Below are 7,317 nucleotides of genomic sequence, written 5' to 3' on the forward strand. Positions count from 1 at the left end.
CTGCTTTGTTCAATGTTATAAAAAATTGAAAAGTATTAGTATTCAAGCCTCCAATGACCATAGAGAGTAAACCAGGAACAGTATGTTTCACATCAAGCTTCCCATCTTCACGTTTATCTCCATAAATGAACTGTCCTCCTGTTCCATTACATTTTGTGATATCTCTCCCCTGAAACAAAGATTTTAATTAGCAGGAATCCTGAGTAAAACATTAAATATACATAAAAGTTTTCACTATAGAGTAACTCCTGACCACCCAGTTTTTTTAAGAATGCATTTTGAAAATTAAATACTTATTTTTGAATGAAGATAAAAAATGAAAAGGTCTTTTCTCCACCCTCAGGTTCCAGCATGGTTCAGGTGTTAGAAATTTGGACCCTTTAAGTTTGAAAGTGCTGGGCAGAATTACAGAGCCAGTGGTGATGACAACTCTTATTTGGGAAAGCTAAAGAAATCTTAGGAAAACTACATAATAAGGTCAAGAAGAAAACCACAAATTTCCCAAGTTACTGTGGTGTACGTTTTTTTTAATTCAATTACAACAGGTAGCTAGCACTTACTTGGCAAATAAAATCAGGAATTACTCTGCAAAAAATGGAGTTCTTAAAACCAAAGCCCTTCTCTCCAGTGCACAGTGCTCTGAAGTTCTCAGCAATTCAAGGAACAACGTTTGAAAATAATTCAAATGTTCACCATCCGCACAAACATCAAAAAATACCACAGCATTTGTCTCCTTTGATAACTCTGCTGCCAGAGATATCTCTCCTTTGTGGAGTTTCAATAAATTTTGTTGACATTGTTCAAATTTTTTCTTAAGAGATTCAGTCATTTTTTTTTGTTTGTTTTAAGTCTCACTACAAGTTGTTCCACTTTTGCTTCTCCATCTATTGGAAAAATAAGTGACTAGAATATTAACATGAGTTATAAATTGTTTTATGTTTCTTATGGATTTTAGAAAAGTACAAAAAAGAAAATTAGCATTTAAAGTTAGAAACTCACTAGCATAATTTGAAGCAGTCCAAACTAAGGCATTATTTGAAATATTTAGGGGTTTTAATCTCATTGTTTTGGTGATAATATGGTTTGCACACACTTTAAATACCTGGTCTCTTCTCATTAGGATCTGATAGTAATTCTTCATTGTATGCTAAAGAATCTTTATATCTCCAACACCTTGTTCCCTCCACTGACTGATATCTCTATCCCACCTATAAGGTTTGGCTCTCTCTTTAAACAAAATTTCTTCATGGTCTTCTCCAGATTTTACTTCTAACTCTGAAAAAAGATGAACTCATCTGTAAGCTGATGCTTATAATTCCAAAACAAATTTCAAAAATCCAAATTTTTAAACAGATTTTCCTTGTAAGGACAATCTTGTAATAGATTTTACTTTATAGGATAAGAGGCTTCAAAAAGTGCTGGTTATTTTTTTTCTTTTTTTAGATGTTTATAGACCTTTTTCTATTTAATTATACATGGTGCTAAGAATCGAACCCAGTGCCTCACACATGCAAGACAAGCACTCTACCTCTGAGCCACAACTCAAGTCCCAGTGCTGGTTCTTTAAAGAAATATTAACTACTGACTGATGTTGAAAAATGACAAAATAATTTTCCTAAAACAACGTTCATATCCAAAAACTGTAAAAGGTTACTTTTTAGTAAAATGACTTTGGCAATTATGGAAATTATCTTATCCCAGAATTAAAATTTGAAAATGAACAATGATATTCTAACAATATATGAAAAAATTATTTCTTCCCAACAATTGCACATACTAATTACAAAGAAAAATCTATATACAAACAGTAAAGAGGGCTCAAGTATAGATCTGTGATAGAGCACTTGGATAGCATGTCTGAGGTCCTTGGGTTCAATCCCCAGCACTGCTAAAACAAACAAACAAACAAAAAACAAGAAAATAAACCCAAAGTATACTTAAAAGCAGAATGCCTAAGTCAGGCACAGTGGTACATGCTTGTAATCCCAGCAACTCTGGAGGCAGAGCAGGAGGATTTCAAGTTCAAGGTCAGCCTCAGCAATTTAGTGAGAACCTAAGTAACTTAGCAAGATCCTGTCTCAAAATAAAAAATAAAGGACTAAGGATGTAGCTTAGTGGCAAAATACTCCTGGGTTAAACTCCCAGTACCAAAAACAAAAAACAAAAATAAAAAAAGCAAAAACACTGATGTCTAACCATAGACCTACTACTTCAGATTATAAGTGTTCTGAAAGAAACAACCTAACAAATCAATCCAATGTAAGTTTTCAGCTTAAAATGAAAATTAAGAAATTAGTAAAATTTTTATTCCCTCAAATTTACTTCTGGTAATGGCACTATTGGTTCAAAATGAATATCTTCACTATGAACTAATTCTTCATGAGTACCATCTTCATCTTCACCAGCTTTACTGGTTGTCTGTGTTAAAATACAGTTGCTCCAGTATTTGCCCACTGGAAATTTTTATCTGAGGAATAAATTAGGATATTTAAACCACATAATCTACCTTTTAAAGTTTTTAAAATTCTTCTCTTAGATTATTAGTAGAACATTATCATTTTCAACAACTGATACAGCTATTAAAAATGTTTAAAATAAATGAGGTAGAGTGACTGGGGAGGCAGAGGTTAGAGGGACTGAAATTTCAAAGGCAGTCTCAGGAATTTGGTGAAGCTTTAGGTAACTTAGTAAGACTCTACCTTAAAATAAAAAAGACTGGGAATGAACCTTAGTAAAGCATCCCTGGGTTCAATCCCAGAACCACCCCTGCCCCCCAAAAGTTTAAAATAGTCTTCAAGTTCAACTCACACACAAAACTGCAAGGAATTTATACTTTCATTTACTATACCAAGCATGTTTTAAATTAAAGCAAGAATTCAATACCCAAGAAAATGAATATAATAAATCTGATAATCTGCAATTAAGCAAAACAAAACAGAAAAAGAACTGAGAAAGCCAAAAGCTATTTCTGTTAAAAGACAAGCACACTGATTCCTGATTCCTGTCAAACCTTAAGAACAAAATAAATTAAGTAAAACAAAGTAAGAAAGTAAGAAAAGAGGTTGGTGAATAATATGATCTCACTAAAATGGAGAAGTGATGGTGAGGAGGAAATGCAGTGGGTAAGGCTTATTTAATATGTTTTTCCTATTTTATACATTAGTATGCAATTATGATACAGTACTTGGTTATACTGAGAAATAAGGAGCAAACACACCAATTTTTGTTTGGCATTTTTTTGTAGATAACTGTACCCACTATATTGCTATATCTGCTGACTTATTAACCCTTTTACTTTTTAGGCTATTAGGTTAAGACAAAAATAAAGAAACTTGTTATAAGGGAAGCCATCAATTCTAATGTGACATCATATCCCAAAGTAGTTTATTGCTTCTACAAGTATGAAAAAAAAAGGATAATTATGTGAGGTAATAGTTATTTGAATTGCATTAATCATTTAAGCATATACTTTCAATAAAATTTATCCCATAAATCAAACATCTTATATAAGAACATTGTTCAGACATGAAATTTACATGGTTTCACGGATATAAAAGACATAAGAATGATAAAACAAAATGAACAGTCTTATGCTAATAATCTTGAAACAATTAAATGATGAAATCCTTTTTACAAATGTATAGTTTTATAGAAATTTTACCAAATAGACTAAAAATAGAAACACCATTGATAAAGACTGAGAAAACACATCATTTATAAAATTATTTTAGTCCCATAAATTAGCATGATCACAATACTAAAATTCAAATCATCTCCTTAAAAATGCAAATTCAGGGATGGAGATAAAATTTAGTGGTAGAGGGCTTACCTACCATGTGTGAGGCCCTGGGGTTAATCCCTAGCACCTGTAAGAAGGGGGAAAATATAGATTTCTAATTCTTGAAATAGCAATAAATCAAATCTAAAAGTACATATAGTTAAAAGAATAACATTACCAAAGTCAGAATTATTCCCAAACTGAAAGATAGTCCTGCATTTAAGGACAGGGATGATCATTAGAACAATTTATACAAAATTTTAAAAATTCTCATGGTTATATTACTAATAGTAAAATTAATGAGGGTGTGGTCCTGCAGATCTCTAATCCCAGCTATCGGGAATGCTGAGGCAGGAGAATCACAGGTTTAAGGTAAGCCTTAGCAACTTAATGAAACCCTGTCTCAAAATAAAGTTTTAAAAAGTGGTGGGCAATGTACACTCAGTGATAGAGGACCCCTGGGTTCAATCCCCTGTACAATCAATCAGAGAAGTCCTTCATTATGAGAACACTTAATAAATGGGGAAGCGTTACCTTAGTGACAATATTGTAACAAAGGAATGGATCTTTAATTTGCATTTTGTTCTGTTAACATGATGATTAAAATAACTTTTTAATCTTATCTTTAGGACTAAAGGCAAAATCCCCAGAATTACTGGAAGCCAAATCTGCAAATGACAGTGCTTTACCACTTCCAAATACAAATGAAACTGTTTTACTTTCCACTGACAAAAGAAAAATAACAATTTACTCTTACACTTAAGATGTTCTGAACATCAAAGATTTCCCCAGGACTGAAAAAAGGACAAGACTTTCCATACTACAGGGTAAGGGGTCTTAACTTCTATATTTTGGTAAATTTTACATCCAATTTTGAGCTTCTTCAGTAATATCAAGTTTACAGGTACTATTCACAATGAATACAATACTACACCAAATGCATGCCAAAAAATTAATGAGGTGGTGAACTATTAAGCTAGATTACACAATCATACAGTTTTTGCCTTGTAAAGTTTTTTACAAAAAGTTGCTAAATCAAGAAATGGAGGGGAGGATTTTAGAAAACATCTGTTTAAAAAATGTTTTGTGTTATGTATTATAAAAAAGTTCACGAAAAGCATATGTCTCATTTACATTTGATCAACAGAAGTTTAGGGTTATCTGAATTCTATAAGATCTCTGAAATCACTATACCTTACTAATTTGTCTGAAAATGTAGAGGTTTTCGGTGTGCAATTATCTTCCTCTTCTACCATAGTAAAACTCTAAAGTGTGTATAAATGTAGCATTTGTGACTTATTTAGGCCTTCTTTCGGGGAAAAACTAATATACCATATATTATAAAGTAATACAATTTACAGAGACACTTCTTTCACCTCAAAAAAATAAACAATTAGAATGAAAAAAAATGGGAAGAAAGCAATACCAAACATTAGTTACCATAATTGAATAAATTTCCCAAGTTTTAGGTTTATAAAAAAAGAAATATAAGCATGAATAATACTATTAAACAGTACTAAAATATAAACATTATCACAAAGAAAGTCACCATGTAAGTAAACTATTATCTTTTATGTTCAGGCAAACAGGTCAAAAATCACAATACTATGTAATCCCCATAATCACAGGTCAAACAATAAAGATACATTTTTTTTTGTTGGCAAGGCAGTATTACTTTCCTTCTTAGTATTGCTGATATCATATGCCCCTTCATTTCTTTAAAAGTCTATCTTCTCAAACATACAGGTGTACTTTTATGTAATACATGATTATAGACACACATTGTGTTTTACCTTAGCTTGCAGATTCTGTATCAGTTTCCTTTCCAGCAGACAAATCTACAGGTTTGCCCACAGTTCCAGAGGAAACATATGATTAACTAATATGTTTTGTAATAGAGTCCTGTTATTCAAATTTACAGAAAAATACTGCAGTCACTTCAGTCCCACCTGTATATACACTGTCAGTTGTGCTAGTTATTTCCTAATTGGGATTTCTGCACAAAGGAAGTAACAAAATATTATCCATTAAATAATGACTCATACCTTGCATGCTCAAGGCCCAGGTTTCTAATCTCCAGCACCACAAAAAAAAAAGGAGATATCACAATACCAGACCTTAAACTATACCACAGAGCAATAGTAACAAAAAGAGCATGGTATTGGCACCAAAATAGATACGCAGACCAATGGTACAGAATAGAATACACAGAGACAAAAACCACATAAATACAGTCACCTCATGCTAGAAAAAAAGCTAAAAACATACAGTGGAGAAAAGAAAGTCTGTTCAACAAATGGTGTGGGCAAAACTATAAATCCATATGCAGTAAAATGAAATTAAACTTCTTATGTCTCATTCTGCACAAAACTCCACTCAAAGTGGATCAAGGACTTAGGAATTAGACCAGAGATGCTGCACCAAATAGAAGACAAAGTAGGTCCAAATCTTCATCATGTTGGCTTAGGATCAGACTTCCCTAACAAGACTCCCAAACAACAAGAAATCAAAGCAAGAATCAATAAATGGGATGTACTCAAACTAAAAAGCTTTTTCTCAGCAAAGGATACAATCAATAATGTGAAAAAGAGAGCCTACAGAGTGGGAGAAAATCTTTTCTACACGTACGTTAAATAGAGAACTTATCTCCAAAATTTATAAAGAACTTATAAAACTTTACACCAGAAATACAAAGAATCCAATCAATAAATGTGCCAAGGAACTCAACAGACACTTTACAGAAGAAGGCTTACAGATGATTAATAAATACATGAAAAAGTGTTCAGCATCTCTAGTTATTAGAGAAATGCAAATTAAAACAACTCTAAGATTTTATCTTACTCCAATTGGAATGACTATTATCAAGAACACTAACAATAATAGAGGTGGGTGTGGATTTGGGGAAAAAGACACACTTTTACATGGCCAATGAAGTTGCAAATTGGTGCAGCCACTATGGAAAGCAGTGTGGAGAATTCTCAGAAAACGTGGAATGGACCCTGCTTTTGACCCAGTTATCCCACTCCTCAGTTTATACCCAAAGGACTTAAAGTTAGCATACTACAGTAACAAAGCCACCTCAATGTTTATACCAGCTCAATTCACAATAGCTAGATTGCGGAACCAAACTAGATGCCCTTCAACAGATGAATGGACAAAAAAACTGTGGTATATATACACAATGGAATATGATTCAGCCATAAAGAATAATATATTATGGCATTTGCAAATAAATGGATAGAATTGGAGAATATCATGCTAAGTGAAATAAGCCAATCCCAAAAAAACAAAGGCCAAATGTCTCCCCTGATAAGTTGAATTGATATATAATGATGGTCATAGGGGGTGAGTGAGAGAAGAATGGAGAAGCTTTTTATGAACTTTAGATTATGACAGTGAGGAGGGATATGAAAAATTGTGGAATAAGACAGATATCATTACCCTATGTATATGTATGATTGTGTGAATGATAGGAATCTACATCATGTACAACCATAGAAACAAAGTGATATACCCACTTGTGTACAATGAATCAAAAT

Source organism: Sciurus carolinensis, unplaced genomic scaffold (genome assembly GCF_902686445.1).
Source record: "Sciurus carolinensis unplaced genomic scaffold, mSciCar1.2, whole genome shotgun sequence".
Classification (NCBI taxonomy): Eukaryota; Metazoa; Chordata; class Mammalia; order Rodentia; family Sciuridae; genus Sciurus; species Sciurus carolinensis.